The sequence below is a fragment of the Eleutherodactylus coqui genome, chromosome 13 (genome assembly GCF_035609145.1).
Source record: "Eleutherodactylus coqui strain aEleCoq1 chromosome 13, aEleCoq1.hap1, whole genome shotgun sequence".
In the NCBI taxonomy this organism is placed as follows: domain Eukaryota; kingdom Metazoa; phylum Chordata; class Amphibia; order Anura; family Eleutherodactylidae; genus Eleutherodactylus; species Eleutherodactylus coqui.
This window is the reverse complement of record NC_089849.1, coordinates 99,568,583-99,589,713: the sequence shown is the minus strand read 5'-3', so window position 1 is coordinate 99,589,713 and position 21,131 is coordinate 99,568,583. Positions and strand designations below refer to the sequence as shown.

Here is a 21,131-nt window from a genome sequence, read left to right as displayed (position 1 = left end):
TCTGCAATGTAGGTTTAGCATGACCTAGAAGCTTCATACCAGGAAAAGCCAGGGTGCAGTTACCTATGGACAAGAAACTTAGTATTCTAGACGTTTTTAGTCCTTAAGATAGCAATTTCAGCATGAAAACACTTTACAGAGAGAGGGGGCTCCCTCTGTCAACCATCTGCAACCAGCAATACCATTGCAGTGTAGCAATGGGTTGCCATGGCAGCAAGAGGTGTGGCAAAGGCAACTGTATCTGCCACGTAACCCAGTGAGTTAGAACCGGCCTCTGGCAGGATCTAATAGAGTGCTGTCAAAGGCATAAACACACCATACTACTATGCTAGCGCTCCAACAATCACGGACATCACTGAGTATAATATAATTACACTGATCAGACATGACATCCACACACCTTATACTATAGTGACAGTATCCCATCTATTACTGACAACCAGCCCCCTATATCATGTCTGAGGGGTTGTCACAGCCCCCCCCCCCCCCTTATACTGGCATCACTGGTATAATATAATTACACTGATCAGACATGACATCCACACACCTTATACTATAGTGACAGTATCCCATCTATTACTGACAACCAGCCTCTATATCATGTCTGAGGGGTTGTCACAGCCCCTCCCCCCCTTATACTGACATCACTGGGTATAATATAATTACACTGATCAGACATGACATCCACACACCTTATACTATAGTGACAGTATCCCATCTATTACTGACAACCAGCCCCTATATCATGTCTGAGGGGTTGTCACAGCCCCCCCCCCCCCTTATACTGACATCACTGGGTATAATATAATATAATTACACTGATCAGACATGACATCCACACACCTTATACTATAGTGACAGTATCCCATCTATTACTGACAACCAGCCCCTATATCATGTCTGAGGGGTTGTCACAGCCCCCCCCCCCCCCCCCCCCCCCCTTATACTGAGATCACTGGGTATAATATAATATAATTACACTGATCGGACATGACATCCACACACCTTATACTATAGTGACAGCATCCCATCTATTACTGACAACCAGCCCCTATATCATGTCTGAGGGGTAGTCACAGCCCCACCCCCTCCCATACTGACATCACTGGGTATAATATAATATAATTACGCTGATCAGACATGACATCCACACACCTTATACTATAGTAACTACATCCCATCTATTACTGACAACCAGCCCCTATATCATGTCTGAGGGGTTGTCACAGCCCCCCCCCCCCCCTTATACTGACATCACTGGTATAATATAATATAATTACACTGATCAGACATGACATCCACACACCTTATACTATAGTAACAGTATCCCATCTATTACTACTGACAACCAGCCCCTATATCATGTCTGAGGGGTTGTCACAGCCCCCCCCCCCTTATACTGACATCACTTGGTATAATATAATATAATACACTGATCAGACATGACATCCACACACCTTATACTATAGTGACAGTATCCCATCTATTACTGACAACCAGCCCCCTATATCATGTCTGAGGGGTTGTCACAGCCCCCCCCCCCCCTTATACTGACATCACTGGGTATAATATAATATAATTACACTGATCAGACATGACATCCACACACCTTATACTATAGTGACAGTATCCCATCTATTACTGACAACCAGCCCCTATATCATGTCTGAGGGGTTGTCACAGCCCCCCCCCTTATACTGACATCACTGGGTATAATATAATTACACTGATCAGACATGACATCCACACACCTTATACTATAGTGACAGTATCCCATCTATTACTGACAACCAGCCCCTATATCATGTCTGAGGGGTTGTCACAGCCCCCCCCCCCCTTATACTGACATCACTGGGTATAATATAATATAATTACACTGATCAGACATGACATCCACACACCTTATACTATAGTGACAGTATCCCATCTATTACTGACAACCAGCCTCTATATCATGTCTGAGGGGTTGTCACAGCCCCCCCCCCCCCCCCTTATACTGACATCACTGGGTATAATATAATATAATTACACTGATCAGACATGACATCCACACACCTTATACTATAGTGACAATATCCCATCTATTACTGACAACCAGCCCCCTATATCATGTCTGAGGGGTTGTCACAGCCCCCCCCCCCCTTATACTGACATCACTGGGTATAATATAATATAATTACACTGATCAGACATGACATCCACACACCTTATACTATAGTGACAGTATCCCATCTATTACTGACAACCAGCCCCTATATCATGTCTGAGGGGTTGTCACAGCCCCCCCCCCCCTTATACTGACATCACTGGGTATAATATAATTACACTGATCAGACATGACATCCACACACCTTATACTATAGTGACAGTATCCCATCTATTACTGACAACCAGCCCCTATATCATGTCTGAGGGGTTGTCACAGCCACCCCCCCCTTATACTGACATCACTGGGTATAATATAATATAATTACACTGATCGGACATGACATCCACACACCTTATACTATAGTGACAGTATCCCATCTATTACTGACAACCAGCCCCCTATATCATGTCTGAGGGGTTGTCACAGCCCCCCCCCCTTATACTGACATCACTGGGTATAATATAATTACACTGATCAGACATGACATCCACACACCTTATACTATAGTGACAGTATCCCATCTATTACTGACAACCAGCCCCTATATCATGTCTGAGGGGTTGTCACAGCCACCCCCCCCTTATACTGACATCACTGGGTATAATATAATATAATTACACTGATCGGACATGACATCCACACACCTTATACTATAGTGACAGTATCCCATCTATTACTGACAACCAGCCCCCTATATCATGTCTGAGGGGTTGTCACAGCCCCCCCCCCCTTATACTGACATCACTGGGTATAATATAATTACACTGATCAGACATGACATCCACACACCTTATACTATAGTGACAGTATCCCATCTATTACTGACAACCAGCCCCTATATCATGTCTGAGGGGTTGTCACAGCCCCCCCCCCCCCCTTATACTGACATCACTGGTATAATATAATTACACTGATCAGACATCACATCCACACACCTTATACTATAGTGACAGTATCCCATCTATTACTGACAACCAGCCCCTATATCATGTCTGAGGGGTTGTCACAGCCCCCCCCCCCTTATACTGACATCACTGGTATAATATAATATAATTACACTGATCAGACATGACATCCGCACACCTTATACTATAGTGACAGTATCCCATGTCTGATCAGTGTAATTGGTCTTCAGTTATGTTGGGAGCAGTATATAATGTGTCCTCACATTGCATTTGTTTCTGCCCACATGAATCGCTGCCATTTCACATTATGGATGCCGGCCAAATGGCCCCATAAGGAAACATCTGCTAGCTGGAGATCCAGTCTTCCTCTGCAGCTGCCAGTCCACGGTCAGCATCTGCGCTGGAGGCGGCCGCTCTCGGCACAGAAGTAAGCAAAGTAGAGACTGCAGTGGAGGGAGAGGACTTCATGTAGGAAAAACTACAGTTGTAGTCAAGTGTTCAACCCCCAATGCAAATTTGCCCCACTTGCCAAATTTACAAACATCCAGTTCTTTGCAACAAAAAAAGAGACAATCAAACAAGAAGAATTTAAATGGCTCAGCCCAACATGCCACAGTTAATGACTCGGGCCGGGCTCACATGAGCGTAATTTCATTGCGTATTCCGTTCGCAATCTACGTGCCCATGATATGCGGTGAATGGAGTCAATGAAGGCACGTAATTTATTTGCTGCATTCACACTTGCGTATATTGATTGCATTAAAAAACAGATCATAGCAAAAAAGGCTGCGCTAAGGCATACAGAACTGCATCGACACCCTCGTGAAGCCAGCCTTCCTGTGCAAATGGAAATCTCCCAGTCTTCTGCCACCAGATCTAGCTGCAGGTCCTTTGCCGTCACTCATGGGTTTTTGACCACCACCTTCCTCATGAATCGGGTGGCAGCCAATGAGAACTTCCTCTTTCTGTCACATCCAGGTAGTGTAGCCAGTGTTGTGTGTTCTTTGACCTTGTGAATTACACCTCTAACTGTATCTCTAGGAACATTCAGTGCCTTTTATCTTTTTATATTCCTTTCCTTGTTTGTTTGGGCAATGATCTCTTCTCAACTTTTTAGACCGCTCTCTTGACTCGGCCATAGTTCTAACATGCAATCAAATGTCAGTTAACAAAGCCCTAGCCAGTCGAGGTATTTAATGTGTTTTATCTCAAGCACACCTAATGTAACAAATGAAGCCATGGATTAGTTGCATCAGGTGCGCTTGAGACAAACCCTAAATTGTAAATGTGTGCCTTTTAGGAGGGAGTTTTTTTCAGGAGGTGGAATAATTTTGTGATTTGCAGTAGTAATTCAGGCTGTGTTCCCATGCAGGAACCATGCTTGTGACTGAGACTCCATCCAGCTGGGGCTGCCATTACCTACATGGTCTTGCCAACCTTATTGACAAGATCATATGGTTATTGCCTGCTGCAGTTGGGCGGAGTCTCAGACGCGCATGATTTTGCTGCGTGGAAATGCAGACTGCAAGCTTCATTTTGTGTGGATCTTGGAGAAACCACTTGTTGGTTGTGTTGAGCTTTTCTAGATGGTTCTTGTGTGATTTTATCTTTTGCAAATACCCGAAAGTTTGTGAATTTGGCAAATAAACCTAAATTTTAAATGGGGGTTGAATAATTTTGTTTGTACCTGTACTTTGTGGAATTCTTTTAAATCCTGATTTTCCCAAATCCTGGTCTGTCAAGCTAGGATCCATGGAGGTAATTTTGTGCAGGCAATACCTCAACACTTCGACCTACTAATTTTTAATGTAGACCAGATCCTTCCTAGTCACGTGAATTTAATTGGTGCCATGTAGGAGTGCGTTCACAGGTAGCAAAACCGCTTGCTGGACTCTGCCCAGCCGTAGCAGCCAATGGAAGCACCATCTTCCTGATTAATGTTGGCAAGATCGTGCTTGTGTTGGCTGCTGGGCAGAGTCTGAACTGCAAGGGTTTTTGTTATGTAGGAACCCACCCTTAGGCTGGGTTCTCACCGGGCGGATTCTCGGCGGAAATCTTGTGGTTTGGCCACAGTGAAAAACCACGAGATTTCCGCCGGGAGAACCGCCGCAGCAAAACCCGCGGCGGCTTTGAAGCGTCCTGGCCGCTTGCTCTTCCGCTGCGGCCAGCGCTCCTATAGAGAAGAGTGCGGCCGCAGCGGGAAAAAAAATGAACATGCTGCGGCCGACAAATCCGCGCCGCAGCAGCGGCTTCTGCCGGCTTAGCCGCAGCGGATTTGTCTCATGTGGACAAGATTTCTCGGCTGGCTAATCCCGGGATTAGCAGCCGCATGCAGATTTGCCATGGCGAAATTCTGCACGGAATATCTGCGGCAAATCCGCCCCGTGTGAACCCAGCCTTATGCTTCTTCTCCAGTCTCATCCCCCCTGTTTTGAACTGTCTAGAAAATGCCCATTGACTGGGGGCTTTGTTTTGAAGGTTGCAATCCTTTTAAGTAGGGCAGCCATTCTCTCGTGTTCGCAGGGCTCCACCTGACTGGTCATGGATACTCATTGGTAGAATTCTTTGCGCAGTTCAAAAAATTTTTTTTCACTTTAAATTTAGTTGTCTTGTACATCACTTGGAGATCCTCGGTGACCACCGCTGGTGGCAGCCATTTCTTTTTTTACCGTTAACATCTACTTATGTCAGTATATGCTGTAGTATTATATTGATGAATCTAGGAATCCCAGCATGAGCTTTGCTGTAGGTTCGGCCAACAGGAACATTTACTGTAGTGGATGGAATTTCGGGAGGACCGGTTGAAGAGTAAGTAGGAGGGTAAGCACATGCGGTCTTTGTGAGGTCTTCTGCAGATTGCTCCTTAACCCTGCAATACTACATCTTCCCGGAGAGACCTTAATATACACCAGGGTGAACTTTCACCTGATCTGCTTTTTGACATAAAAACAAAAGTATGAAAATAACTTTTTTTTGTTTTTTTCTAAAGTAGTTGTACAACCGTTGTAAATGATCACACATAGAAGAGCTCAATAGAGGATGTTGTAATGAAAAAAATAGAATTACTGTATCAGTTTTGTAAGAAAGTGGACATTTTTAGTAATCTTGAATGTTTTCGTTCATAAAATGGACATATTTTTGTATAAATCTTAATCCCAATTACCATCTTGATTTTGAACCTAGTGCTATCAATATGCTCACTGGTAGTATGGTGCCTTTTAGTGCCGCCTGCACACGAATGATCTGGATTCCGCATAAGCGAGTCTGCAATGGATTTGGGCTCTGACACTCCCCGTTTGTCATGTGCAGTATAGGTTTTGGGGATTTTTAAATGTTTTTTTTCCCGTGCCATCAGTTGCAGATGGGCTCCTGGTTGGACTTCAATGGAGACTATCCATGCGGAGTCCCCAGCAAAATAGAGCATGCTGCGACTGTTCCTCTGCTCGCAGAAATTGCAATTTGTTGTGAAGCAAAGCTATTTTTATACCCCTTCAATTTGTTGTGGATCCTCCGTGCGGATGGCGACCGCAGACTCCGCTATTCCCATCCGCCCGTGTTCTGCTGGCCTAAGACCTCACCTTCAAGCGGAAAAAATTAATCTTGGTCACCTCCGGGCTGCTTATCTCCCTCGACGTCAATCTCTTCAAGACTGTCCTCACATTCTGACTCTTCATCACAAGGCTCTGAACTGTTATCATTAAGCAGTGCATTGATCTGAGCTGGAGAGGCTGGAATATCCGCTGCCCCCGTGCAAATGATAACTTGGCTCTATGAAATATTGTAAGACTAAGAACTTTCTTTACCTACCACTCCTCTGTGAAAATTCGCCTTCTCCTCCGATTTTCTCGTGAAGAACATGACGAAAGAGCACCGCACCATGCCAACGAGGAGCAGACTATGGTAGGAGAAGGCACAAAAGAGGGCGCTGAAATTAATAGCGCTCTGATGGTAACAGTTTGAAAATTTGATCAGGAGACACGGGTATTTGCAGGTGCCACGGATGCAGGTTATATATCAGGAGCCATCAAGGGTTGCAGTATGTTGGGGACCCTATCAGATCCGGTGCCGCAGTCCCTGCTCTCCCCCCTCCTTATGCCGCATTTACTTATCTGCAGTTATTTCACTGAGTTTTGTGGAGTGTAAAAACTGCAGCAATCTTATCGACTACAATGGTTCTGTTAAAGCTGTTCATCTTTGGTAGTAAAAGGAACGCTGGAACGGTCTTGGTTTGATATGTTTAACTCCTGCTACCCACAGCCGGCACAAGAATACAAAAACATTTGCATCATTTTATTTGTATTTTACGTGTCTATGGCCGGTTTCACATTTGTATCGAACCTCCCGGCCCGAGGTTCTATTGCTGATCCATCTGCAAATAATGGGGAAGAAAGCGCTGCAGATGTCGTGTGATTTCGTGTCCCTGCATGGCGTTGTTCTTGGTCATGGAAAAATAAAGGAATCTGGACTTAGATTGCACCACTTATGCTGCCGTTGATATATCTTTGCATCATGGTGTTCTGACGTGGTGCGTGCCGTGTCATGGTGCCACACATCACGTTGTGATGTCAAATCTTGAAAGAATTTATTATTTTTCAACCATGTGCATTGTTCCAAACCTTTTATTTCAGTAAAAAAAAAAAACAGGGACAGCGTACAAACGTCATGGCATTGGTTAGATGTGAGTCAAGTCTCCAGTGAGGAAAGGCAACAGTGCTAATCACTGAGCCGCCATTCAGCTTGTATTCAATATAAATGTTAAAAATCATAGATTATGTGAATTGATTACAGAACATGTGAATTGATTTCAAACCATGTCTCAAGCAATGAATAGCAACAATGCGAACCACAGAGCCTCCTTTTTGCTTGCATTCAGCATACATGGTAAAATCATAGATCATGTGATTTGATTTCAAACCCTGTCCCCAGTAATGAAGGGCAATGCTAATCACTGAGCCTCTTCTGCTTATATTCAACGTACATAGTAAAAATCATACATGTAATTAGTCTTCAGATTGTGATTTTGTCTTCAAATCGCCATTTGATTACAAACCATGTCTCCAGGGATGAAAGACAACTATGTTAACCACTGAGCCTCTATTCTGCTTCTATTCAATATACATGGTAAAGATCATGTGAACTGATTTCTGATCAAATCCCCAGTGAGGAAAGGCAGCAATGAGACTGAGACTAACCACTGAGACGCCTTTCTGCTCGTATTCAATATACATGGTAAAAATCATTGATCGTGTGACTTGATTTCAGATCGTGTGACTTGATTTCAAGTAGAATGGAGGGCCAGTGATTAGCATTGTTGCCTTTCATTACTGGGGTCTCTGGGTTAAAATCTGACCAAAGCCGTGAAGTTGGTTAGATAATCGATAATAAATCAAGCCGCCTGGGATAACCATAGAGCTATCCTTACAGAAAAAAATAAGACAACTAGGAACACATGGTTTTTGTTTTGTTTTTGCCCTAAGATTTTATAGTTCTAATAACACATCATATAATGGTATATTCAATTTTCCACTTCATAAAAATATGATCCTTTTAAAGGTGCCAATCTGAAATTTGGCATTCTGCATCTTGGAAAATGTAGAAATTGCCTCCCAATGTACTGAGGTGCCTATAAAGAGTTACTTCTTTAGGGCAGACCAGTCAGGAGGAACAAGTACTGGTGCCTTTGAGAAGGAAAACTAATGTGCAGATCATTGAGGAATGACTTTGAACCAGACTGTTGTATCGTATTAACAAACAACCTGGCTCATCTACAACTGGAGCACCTGCTCTTGGCTGATCCTAATTGCCGGGCTATTTAAACCCACAGCGGAGCACTACCTGTATTATGGGTGTCCGCTACCCCGTACTTCAACCTTGACTCCATTATTCCATGATGAGGTAATCTATGTTGTGCTGCAGGTCCAAACTGATGTCTCTAGATTTACAGCTCAGTTTTGTTTGTGTTAAGACTCGTTATCTATATAAATTAGACTATGACTTAAAACTTTGTGCCGTTGGCTATGGGACTCTGAATCTGCTACCAGATTGTAACGGACAACCATCAACAAGATGGAGCATGTAGGCTCATGAAGACAACCATGAAAAGCCTGAAGAACCAAACAGACACAATATTCTGAAGAGACACACAGGTCATAAGAGGAGCTAAGCGAGCCAGTCTGTCTCATTCAACCACCGCTTGCTATACAACCACTTATCACTTTGTGTCCCCTTTACAGGAGTCTGAGTAAGACTGCTTTCACATGTCGAGAAAATCCCATGAGATTCTGAGACGCACTTCTATGAACCTCGTTCTTTTGCTCATACATATTTTTGCACGTTTCTCAGAATGCATTGTTTTCACTGGGACAGGGAAACCTCACGGCGTGCGATGTGCACATGAGTATGATGCCAAGTTTCCCATTCAAAACAATGGGAAACGCATGCCGATCCTCCACAGCTGAAAGCCGTGCCAAAGGATCTCAGCCTTGTGAAGTCATCGGAGGTGGTTTTTACAGAAAAACTCCTCGCATCCGCTGGTACGTTGCATGAGCGCGGCATCAGGTTGAGTTTCACTGCCCAATGTCGCACTCTGCAGTGTGTAGGTAGCTTAAAAGAGAGATCCTGGTCTTGGTTGAGTACCATTTGGCAGAATGGTCCTGGAGTCATCATGAAACTCTTCAAAAGAGGAATGGGGAATAATTTAGGGAACTGGTTAGCAGATTTTGTTTAAGTTGCCCTTTCAATCCATTCTGAAATTAATGGGGTGAAGGGATGGGGGTGGTGGGGGGAGGGGCCCCCTCTCTCGCTCTAGTACTGAGCTCTTTCAAAGTACATTTTATACTTGGGATATATTGTCATTGTGTTTTCCTCTAGATTAGGTTTTATCAAACATTTTCTACTCGTGCCTTACCAGCCAATCCATGGTGATACTACAGCACAATGTCCATATAAACCAAAAACGGTGTCAAGCAAATATTACACAGATGATACAAATGAATACAGTTAAGTATGGTCTCTCACAGGTGACCGCTTCTCTGATTTATAATCGTTCATTTTTCCAATCCTCTCATTGTGGCCCAGACCCCAGGCCTGGCTGGATTGGGGTTGGCTTCCATAGTGGAGTTGTTAGCAAATGGATAGCTAGTTTTAGTTAGGAGACAGTCCAAAGGATAGGTCGCTGGGAGTCATCTAAGTTATACATTCACCCACACTTGCTGTAATTTGTGGATTAGCGAGGCGAATAGTAGTTAAGTGAGGGTGTAATGACAGTCATTCATGTGCTGCTTTTTTTTCTTGTTTGCTGTTGACTTTTGACCATATGAAGGCGTAGTGCTATGACGTGTGGTATAAAACTGGTTGGAAGGGTTATCGGCACAAATCTGCTTTTCCTTAATCATTAAAGGGGTTGTCCCGCGCCGAAACGGGTTTTTTTTTTTTTCAACCCCCCCCCCGTTCGGCGCGAGACAACCCCGATGCAGGGAGGTAAAGAAAGCTCACCGGAGCGCTTACCTGAATCCCCGCGCTCCGGTGACTTCTCTACTCACCGCTGAAGATGGCCTCTTCCTCCGTGGACCGCAGCTCTTCTGTGCGGTCCACTGCCGATTCCAGCCTCCTGATTGGCTGGAATCGGCACGTGACGGGGCGGAGCTACACGGAGCCCCATAGAAGACTGCAGAAGACCCGGACTGCGCAAGCGCGGCTAATTTGGCCATCGGAGGGCGAAAATTAGTCGGCACCATGGAGACGAGGACGCCAGCAACGGAACAGGTAAGTATAAAACTTTTTATAACTTCTGCATGGCTCATAATTAATGCACAATGTACATTACAAAGTGCATTATTATGGCCATGCAGAAGTGTACAGACCCACTTGCTGCCTCGGGACAACCCCTTTAATTTAGTCTAATCGTTAAAAAAAAATATAAATATAATTTTTTTGTTTTTACTTTTCTTTCTTTGTTTTTTTTTTTTTTGTCCTCACTCGACATACTAATGCAGACCTTTATTAAGGCGATTGTTCTGGCGTAAAGTCTTGATGGCCCATCTTCAGGATCATTCATCAATAGTAGATAGGCCCCCACCAATCAGCTGTTCTCTGGACTGATTCACTGAGATGATTTCTGCAGGAAATGGGCAGCTCCATTCCCATTATAAAGGGCCTGTTTGGTATGGTTTCCATTGAAACTTGGCCACTGCAGTTGGAATGGAGGGGTCTGCTTCCTCCAGAAATCGGCTTGGTGCAGAAGCGCATTAGCCCAGATAACAGCTAATCACTGGGGGTCTTGAGTGACAAACTCCTGCTTATCTACTATTGATGACTTATGCGAGGATAGGCCATTAATAGTTTCCCACAAAGTTAAAAAAATGAATGAAAGTCCCACCTTTCAGCTGCTGTTCAGGCTATTGTATATCCGTCTTCAGTATGCTCACTTGCCTTCTTACCCCTCGGTCATAGGGGTTATTCATGCATGAATAACCCCTATCAACCCGGGAACAGGCTGTGTGTGAAGTATACTGCTTTTATTTCTTTTTCGCGCTCACATCAGGAGATGTCGGAGAACGTGTTTCGATTCAACACAAATCTTGTTCCCCTCACTATTACATCATGTCCCTTACCTTAAAAAACTAATCTGATTAGATTAGGTTAATTTTTAAAGGAAACGGACATGATGTAATAGTGAGGTGAACAAGATTTGTGTTGAATCGAAACACGTTCTCCGACATCTCCTGATGTGAGTGCGAAAAATAAATAAAAGCAGTATACTTCACACGTAGCCTGCTCCCGGGTTGATGGCTTTTTTCATGCATTAATAGTTTACAGCTGGACAACCCTTTTAATTGTGGGCACCAATCAGTTCCTATTAGCTGCAATACGTGGCCACCATTCTCAATAATATTGGTAATCAAGTAGATAATAGTTGGACATGGAGCCAGCATCTGGAGACAGCAAAATGTAGTAGTGAAAAGACTGCTTGCCCCAGAAGGTCCAGTAATTACTGCTAGAATGTAAAGTTGGCCATACAGTACATTTATAATATCGATCGATTGCAATGAGACCAATCAATCGTCCGTGGGATCTTTTCTATGAACGATCCCACCAGCAACACCACAGATGGCTTGAAGTAAATAGTGAGACTATCTGATGTACAGACCGTTTACCACTTTTTATTCTCATTAAATTTCATATAATAGCCTGAAAAGCGGGTGTGTGTATACAAAGTAAAGAATGTGCTAAATATATAAAGCAAATAAAATAATCACCATATAAAATATTGCTGAAAAGCCTGGCAATATTTTTCAGCAAGATTTTAGTCAGGGGCAGGGGGTTTGATAGATCCAGATACCCCTGACTGCTGTTTTGATGATTCAACAGTGCACTAATGCAGCGATAGAACCGCAGCTACATACCATCTCACTGTCCGATTATGTCATAAATCATGTGAGCAGAAAGCAGCTGGAGGGGTCGTGTATTGCTGTACTTGTATGAGGGGATTTAGGGTTAATAAAATTAGTGTTTTAACATGCCAGCTGCGTGTGTGTCTTTGACAGAGCTGTATCGTGTGTGTGTGTGTGTGTGTGTGTGTGGCGCGCAGCTGTATGATCTGTGTGTGTGTGTGTGTGTGTGTGTGTGTGTGTGTGTGTGGCGTGCAGCTGTATGATCTCTGTGTGTGTGTGTGTGTGTGTGGCGCGCAGCTGTATGATCTCTGTGTGTGTGGGGGGGGGGGGGCGCAGCTGTATGATCTGTGTGTGTGTGTGTGGGGCGCAGCTGTATGATCTGTGTGTGTGTGTGTGTGGGGCGCAGCTGTATGATCTGTGTGTGTGTGTGGGGCGCAGCTGTATGATCTGTGTGTGTGTGTGTGTGTGGGGCGCAGCTGTATGATCTGTGTGTGTGTGTGGGGCGCAGCTGTATGATCTCTGTGTGTGTGTGGGGCGCAGCTGTATGATCTCTGTGTGTGTGTGGGGCGCAGCTGTATGATCTCTGTGTGTGTGTGGGGCGCAGCTGTATGATCTCTGTGTGTGTGTGGGGCGCAGCTGTATGATCTCTGTGTGTGTGTGGGGCGCAGCTGTATGATCTCTGTGTGTGTGTGGGGCGCAGCTGTATGATCTGTGTGTGTGGCGTGTGTGTGGGGCGCAGCTGTATGATCTGTGTGTGTGGCGTGTGTGTGGGGCGCAGCTGTATGATCTGTGTGTGTGTGTGGGGCGCAGCTGTATGATCTGTGTGTGTGTGTGGGGCGCAGCTGTATGATCTCTGTGTGTGTGTGGGGCGCAGCTGTATGATCTCTGTGTGTGTGTGGGGCGCAGCTGTATGATCTCTGTGTGTGTGTGGGGCGCAGCTGTATGATCTCTGTGTGTGTGTGGGGCGCAGCTGTATGATCTCTGTGTGTGGGGCGCAGCTGTATGATCTCTGTGTGTGTGTGTGGGGCGCAGCTGTATGATCTCTGTGTGTGTGTGTGGGGCGCAGCTGTATGATCTCTGTGTGTGTGTGTGGGGCGCAGCTGTATGATCTCTGTGTGTGTGTGTGGGGCGCAGCTGTATGATCTCTGTGTGTGTGTGTGGGGCGCAGCTGTATGATCTCTGTGTGTGTGTGGGGCGCAGCTGTATGATCTCTGTGTGTGTGTGGGGCGCAGCTGTATGATCTGTGTGTGTCGCGTGTGTGTGGGGCGCAGCTGTATGATCTGTGTGTGTCGCGTGTGTGTGGGGCGCAGCTGTATGATCTGTGTGTGTGGCGTGTGTGTGGGGCGCAGCTGTATGATCTGTGTGTGTGGCGTGTGTGTGGGGCGCAGCTGTATGATCTGTGTGTGTGGGGCGCAGCTGTATGATCTGTGTGTGTGGGGCGCAGCTGTATGATCTGTGTGTGTGGGGCGCAGCTGTATGATCTGTGTGTGTGGGGCGCAGCTGTATGATCTGTGTGTGTGGGGCGCAGCTGTATGATCTGTGTGTGTGGGGCGCAGCTGTATGATCTGTGTGTGTGGGGCGCAGCTGTATGATCTGTGTGTGTGGGGCGCAGCTGTATGATCTGTGTGTGTGGGGCGCAGCTGTATGATCTGTGTGTGTGGGGCGCAGCTGTATGATCTGTGTGTGTGGGGCGCAGCTGTATGATCTGTGTGTGTGTGTGTGTGTGTGTGTGTGTGGGGGCGCAGCTGTATGATCTGTGTGTGTGTGTGTGTGGGGGGCGCAGCTGTATGATCTGTGTGTGTGTGGGGCGCAGCTGTATGATCTGTGTGTGTGTGGGGCGCAGCTGTATGATCTGTGTGTGTGTGGGGCGCAGCTGTATGATCTGTGTGTGTGTGGGGCGCAGCTGTATGATCTGTGTGTGTGGCGTGTGTGTGTGTGGGGCGCAGCTGTATGATCTGTGTGTGTGTGGGGCGCAGCTGTATGATCTGTGTGTGTGTGTGTGGGGCGCAGCTGTATGATCTGTGTGTGTGTGTGTGTGTGTGTGTGTGGCGCAGCTGTATGATCTGTGTGTGTGGGGCGCAGCTGTATGATCTGTGTGTGTGTGTGTGGGGGGCGCAGCTGTATGATCTGTGTGTGTGTGGGGCGCAGCTGTATGATCTGTGTGTGTGGCGTGTGTGTGTGTGTGTGGGCGCAGCTGTATGATCTGTGTGTGTGGCGTGTGTGTGTGTGGGGCGCAGCTGTATGATCTGTGTGTGTGGCGTGTGTGTGTGTGGGGCGCAGCTGTATGATCTGTGTGTGTGGCGTGTGTGTGTGTGGGGCGCAGCTGTATGATCTGTGTGTGTGGCGTGTGTGTGTGTGGGGCGCAGCTGTATGATCTGTGTGTGTGGCGTGTGTGGGGCGCAGCTGTATGATCTGTGTGTGTGGCGTGTGTGTGTGTGGGGCGCAGCTGTATGATCTGTGTGTGTGGCGTGTGTGTGTGTGGGGCGCAGCTGTATGATCTGTGTGTGTGGCGTGTGTGTGTGTGGGGCGCAGCTGTATGATCTGTGTGTGTGGCGTGTGTGTGTGTGTGGGGCGCAGCTGTATGATCTGTGTGTGTGGCGTGTGTGTGTGTGGGGCGCAGCTGTATGATCTGTGTGTGTGGCGTGTGTGTGTGTGGGGCGCAGCTGTATGATCTGTGTGTGTGGCGTGTGTGTGTGTGGGGCGCAGCTGTATGATCTGTGTGTGTGGCGTGTGTGTGTGTGGGGCGCAGCTGTATGATCTGTGTGTGTGGCGTGTGTGTGTGTGGGGCGCAGCTGTATGATCTGTGTGTGTGGCGTGTGTGTGTGTGGGGCGCAGCTGTATGATCTGTGTGTGTGGCGTGCAGCTGTATGATCTGTGTGTGTGGCGCGCAGCTGTATGATCTGTGTGTGTGGCGCGCAGCTGTATGATCTCTGTGTGTGGCGCGCAGCTGTATGATCTGTGTGTGTGGCGCGCAGCTGTATGATCTCTGTGTGTGTGGCGCGCAGCTGTATGATCTCTGTGTGTGTGGCGCGCAGCTGTATGATCTCTGTGTGTGTGGCGCGCAGCTGTATGATCTCTGTGTGTGTGGCGCGCAGCTGTATGATCTCTGTGTGTGTGGCGCGCAGCTGTATGATCTCTGTGTGTGTGGCGCGCAGCTGTATGATCTCTGTGTGTGTGGCGCGCAGCTGTATGATCTCTGTGTGTGTGGCGCGCAGCTGTATGATCTCTGTGTGTGTGGCGCGCAGCTGTATGATCTCTGTGTGTGTGGCGCGCAGCTGTATGATCTCTGTGTGTGTGGCGCGCAGCTGTATGATCTCTGTGTGTGTGGCGCGCAGCTGTATGATCTCTGTGTGTGTGGCGCGCAGCTGTATGATCTCTGTGTGGCGCGCAGCTGTATGATCTCTGTGTGTGTGGCGCGCAGCTGTATGATCTCTGTGTGTGTGGCACGCAGCTGTATGATCTCTGTGTGTGTGGCGCGCAGCTGTATGATCTCTGTGTGTGTGGCGCGCAGCTGTATGATCTCGGTGTGGCGCGCAGCTGTATGATCTCTGTGTGGCGCGCAGCTGTATGATCTCTGTGTGTGGTGCGCAGCTGTATGATCTCTGTGTGTGGCGCGCAGCTGTATGATCTCGGTGTGTGGCGCGCAGCTGTATGATCTCGGTGTGTGTGTGTGTGTGTGTGGCGCGGCTGTATGATCTGTGTGTGTGTGTGTGGGGGGCGCGGCTGTATGATCTGTGTGTGTGTGTGTGTGGCGCGGCTGTATGATCTGTGTGTGTGTGTGTGGCGCGGCTGTATGATCTGTGTGTGTGTGTGTGGGGCGCGGCTGTATGATCTGTGTGTGTGTGTGTGGGGCGCGGCTGTATGATCTGTGTGTGTGTGTGTGGGGCGCGGCTGTATGATCTGTGTGTGTGTGTGTGTGGCGCGGCTGTATGATCTGTGTGTGTGTGTGTGTGTGTGGCGCGGCTGTATGATCTGTGTGTGTGTGTGTGTGTGTGGGGCGCGGCTGTATGATCTGTGTGTGTGTGGCGCGGCTGTATGATCTGTGTGTGTGTGTGGCGCGGCTGTATGATCTGTGTGTGTGTGTGTGGCGCGGCTGTATGATTGTGTGTGTGTGTGTGGCGCGGCTGTATGATTGTGTGTGTGTGTGTGGGGGGCGCGGCTGTATGATCTGTATGTGTGTGGGGCGCGGCTGTATGATCTGTGTGGGGGTGTGTGTGTGGGGGGGGGCGCGGCTGTATGATCTGTGTGTGTGTGGGGGGGGGTGGCGCAGCTGTATGATCTGCGTGCGTGCGTGTGGCGGCGCAGCTGCATGATCTGCGCAGCTGCATGATCTGCGCGCGTGCGGCGGCGCAGCTGCATGATCTGCGCGCGTGCGGCGGCACAGCTGTATGATCTGTGTGTGTGGCGCAGCTGTATGATCTGTGTGTGTGTGTGGCGCAGCTGTATGATCTGTGTGTGGCGCAGCTGTATGATCTGTGTGTGTGGCGCAGCTGTATGATCTGTGTGTGTGGCGCAGCTGTATGATCTGTGTGTGTGGCGCAGCTGTATGATCTGTGTGTGTGGCGCAGCTGTATGATCTGTGTGTGTGGCGCAGCTGTATGATCTGTGTGTGTGGCGCAGCTGTATGATCTGTGTGTGTGGCGCAGCTGTATGATCTGTGTGTGTGTGTGTGGCGCAGCTGTATGATCTGTGTGTGTGTGTGGCGCAGCTGTGTGTGTGGCGCAGCTGTGTGTGTGTGTGGCGCAGCTGTGTGTGTGTGTGGCGCAGCTGTATGATCTGTGTGTGTGGCGCAGCTGTATGATCTGTGTGTGTGGCGCAGCTGTATGATCTGTGTGTGTGGCGCAGCTGTATGATCTGTGTGTGTGGCGCAGCTGTATGATCTGTGTGTGTGGCGCAGCTGTATGATCTGTGTGTGTGGCGCAGCTGTATGATCTGTGTGTGTGGCGCAGCTGTATGATCTGTGTGTGTGGCGCAGCTGTATGATCTGTGTGTGTGTGTGGCGCAGCTGTATGATCTGTGTGTGTGTGTGGCGCAGCTGTATGATCTGTGTGTGTGGCGCAGCTGTATGATCTGTGTGTGTGTGTGGCGCAGCTGTATGATCTGTGTGTGTGTGTGGGGGGCGCGGCTTTATGATCTGTGTGTGTGGGGGGCGCGGCTGTATGATCTGTGTGTGTGGGAGGGGCGCGGCTGTATGATCTGTGTGTGTGGGAGGGGCGCGGCTGTATGATCTGTGTGTGTGGGAGGGGCGCGGCTGTATGATCTGTGTGTGTGTGGGGGGCGCGGCTGTATGATCTGTGTGTGTGGGGGGCGCGGCTGTATGATCTGTGTGTGTGTGTGGGGCGCGGCTGTATGATCTGTGTGTGTGGGGGGCGCGGCTGTATGATCTGTGTGTGTGTGTGGGGCGCGGCTGTATGATCTGTGTTTGTGTGTGTGGGGCGCGGCTGTATGATCTGTGTGTGTGTGTGTGGGGCGCGGCTGTATGATCTGTGTGTGTGTGGGGCGCGGCTGTATGATCTGTGTGTGTGTGGGGCGCGGCTGTATGATCTGTGTGTGTGTGTGTGTGTGTGTGTGTGGGTGTGTGTGTGTGGCGCGGCTGTATGATCTGTGTGTGTGTGTGTGGCGCGGCTGTATGATTGTGTGTGTGTGTGTGGCGCGGCTGTATGATTGTGTGTGTGTGTGTGGGGGGCGCGGCTGTATGATCTGTATGTGTGTGGGGCGCGGCTGTATGATCTGTGTGGGGGTGTGTGTGTGGGGGGGGGGCGCGGCTGTATGATCTGTGTGTGTGTGGGGGGGGGTGGCGCAGCTGTATGATCTGCGTGCGTGCGTGTGGCGGCGCAGCTGCATGATCTGCGCAGCTGCATGATCTGCGCGCGTGCGGCGGCGCAGCTGCATGATCTGCGCGCGTGCGGCGGCACAGCTGTATGATCTGTGTGTGTGGCGCAGCTGTATGATCTGTGTGTGTGTGTGGCGCAGCTGTATGATCTGTGTGTGTGGCGCAGCTGTATGATCTGTGTGTGTGGCGCAGCTGTATGATCTGTGTGTGTGGCGCAGCTGTATGATCTGTGTGTGTGGCGCAGCTGTATGATCTGTGTGTGTGGCGCAGCTGTATGATCTGTGTGTGTGGCGCAGCTGTATGATCTGTGTGTGTGGCGCAGCTGTATGATCTGTGTGTGTGGCGCAGCTGTATGATCTGTGTGTGTGTGTGTGGCGCAGCTGTATGATCTGTGTGTGTGTGTGGCGCAGCTGTGTGTGTGGCGCAGCTGTGTGTGTGTGTGGCGCAGCTGTGTGTGTGTGTGGCGCAGCTGTATGATCTGTGTGTGTGGCGCAGCTGTATGATCTGTGTGTGTGGCGCAGCTGTATGATCTGTGTGTGTGGCGCAGCTGTATGATCTGTGTGTGTGGCGCAGCTGTATGATCTGTGTGTGTGGGAGGGGCGCGGCTGTATGATCTGTGTGTGTGGGAGGGGCGCGGCTGTATGATCTGTGTGTGTGGGAGGGGCGCGGCTGTATGATCTGTGTGTGTGTGGGGGGCGCGGCTGTATGATCTGTGTGTGTGGGGGGCGCGGCTGTATGATCTGTGTGTGTGTGTGGGGTGCGGCTGTATGATCTGTGTGTGTGGGGGGCGCGGCTGTATGATCTGTGTGTGTGTGTGGGGCGCGGCTGTATGATCTGTGTGTGTGGGGGGCGCGGCTGTATGATCTGTGTGTGTGTGTGGGGCGCGGCTGTATGATCTGTGTTTGTGTGTGTGGGGCGCGGCTGTATGATCTGTGTGTGTGTGTGTGGGGCGCGGCTGTATGATCTGTGTGTGTGTGGGGCGCGGCTGTATGATCTGTGTGTGTGTGGGGCGCGGCTGTATGATCTGTGTGTGTGTGGGGCGCGGCTGTATGATCTGTGTGTGTGTGTGTGTGTGTGTGGGTGTGGGTGTGGGGCGCGGCTGTATGATCTGTGTGTGTGTGTGGGGCGCGGCTGTATGATCTGTGTGTGTGGGGCGCGGCTGTATGATCTGTGGGGGTGTGTGTGGCGCGGCTGTATGATCTGTGTGGGGGGTGTGTGTGGCGCGGCTGTATGATCTGTGTGGGGGGTGTGTGTGGCGCGGCTGTATGATCTGTGTGGGGGGGTGTGGCGCGGCTGTATGATCTGTGTGGGGGTGTGTGTGGCGCGGCTGTATGATCTGTGTGGGGGTGTGTGTGGCGCGGCTGTATGATCTGTGTGGGGGTGTGTGTGGCGTGGCTGTATGATCTGTGTGGGGGTGTGTGTGGCGCGGCTGTATGATCTGTGTGGGGGTGTGTGTGGCGCGGCTGTATGATCTGTGTGGGGGTGTGTGTGGCGCGGCTGTATGATCTGTGGGGGTGTGTGTGGCGCGGCTGTATGATCTGTGTGGGGGGGGGTGTGGCGCGGCTGTATGATCTGTGTGTGGGGGGGTGTGGCGCGGCTGTATGATCTGTGTGGGGGTGTGTGTGGCGCGGCTGTATGATCTGTGTGTGTGGCGCGGCTGTATGATCTGTGTGTGGGGCGCGGCTGTATGATCTGTGTGTGGGGCGCGGCTGTATGATCTGTGTGTGGGGCGCGGCTGTATGATCTGTGTGTGGGGCGCGGCTGTATGATCTGTGTGTGGGGCGCGGCTGTATGATCTGTGTGTGGGGCGCGGCTGTATGATCTGTGTGGGGGTGTGGCGCGGCTGTATGATCTGTGTGGGGGTGTGGCGCGGCTGTATGATCTGTGTGGGGGTGGCGCGGCTGCATGATCTGTGTGGGGGTGTGGCGCGGCTGTATGATCTGTGTGGGGGTGGCGCGGCTGCATGATTTGTGTGGGTGTGTGGCGCGGCTGTATGATCTGTGTGGGTGTGTGTGTGTGGGGGGGGGGGGGCGGTTGTATGATCTGTGTGGGGGGGTGTGTGTGTGGGGGGCGCGGCTGCATGATCTGCGCGCGCGCGTGGGGGGCGCGGCTGCATGATCTGCGCGCGCGCGTGCGGCGGCGCGGCTGCATGATCTGCGCGCGCGTGCGGCGGCGCGGCTGCATGATCTGCGCGCGCGTGCGGCGGCGCAGCTGCATGATCTGCGCGCGCGTGCGGCGGCGCAGCTGCATGATCTGCGCGCGCGTGCGGCGGCGCAGCTGCATGATCTGCGCGCGTGCGGCGGCGCAGCTGCATGATCTGCGCGCGCGTGCGGCGGCGCAGCTGCATGATCTGCGCGCGTGCGGCGGCGCAGCTGCATGATCTGCGCGCGTGCGGCGGCGCAGCTGCATGATCTGCGCGCGTGCGGCGGCGCAGCTGCATGATCTGCGCGTGCGGCGGCGCAGCTGCATGAACTGCGCGGGGCGGCGCAGCATGAACTGCGCGTGCTCGCAGCTGCATGACCGGCGTGTGCGCGCAACGCAGCTGCATGATCTGCGCGCGCGCGCAGCTGTGTAACTTGTGTTTGCGCCATTCTTTTAATGGGCACACGAGGTTTATAGGAGCTGACTTTTCACTATTAACCCCCTATCCTGTACGAGAACACCAAAGTAAATCAGACCCCCCAGAGACCTTTAAATTAGTATGAAATGTTTTTTTTCCAGTTCTTGTCTAAACCCAGAGGCGTCTTCTAGTCCTGAAAATGTCCTGTTATAAAAAGGATCGAATCATCTAATATATATAATATATATATTTTTATAGGTAGTTTATCATTTCTATTGGGCGCGTGGTTTAA

At 49.7% G+C, this 21,131-nt stretch overlaps 1 protein-coding gene across 6 annotated transcripts in view; it reads left to right on the top strand.

The window, feature by feature from the left end:
- Positions 1-21,131, top strand: part of GAS7 (growth arrest specific 7) — a 206,752-nt gene that overhangs the window by 143,521 nt on the left and 42,100 nt on the right. The gene's annotated exons all lie outside the window — the stretch shown is intronic.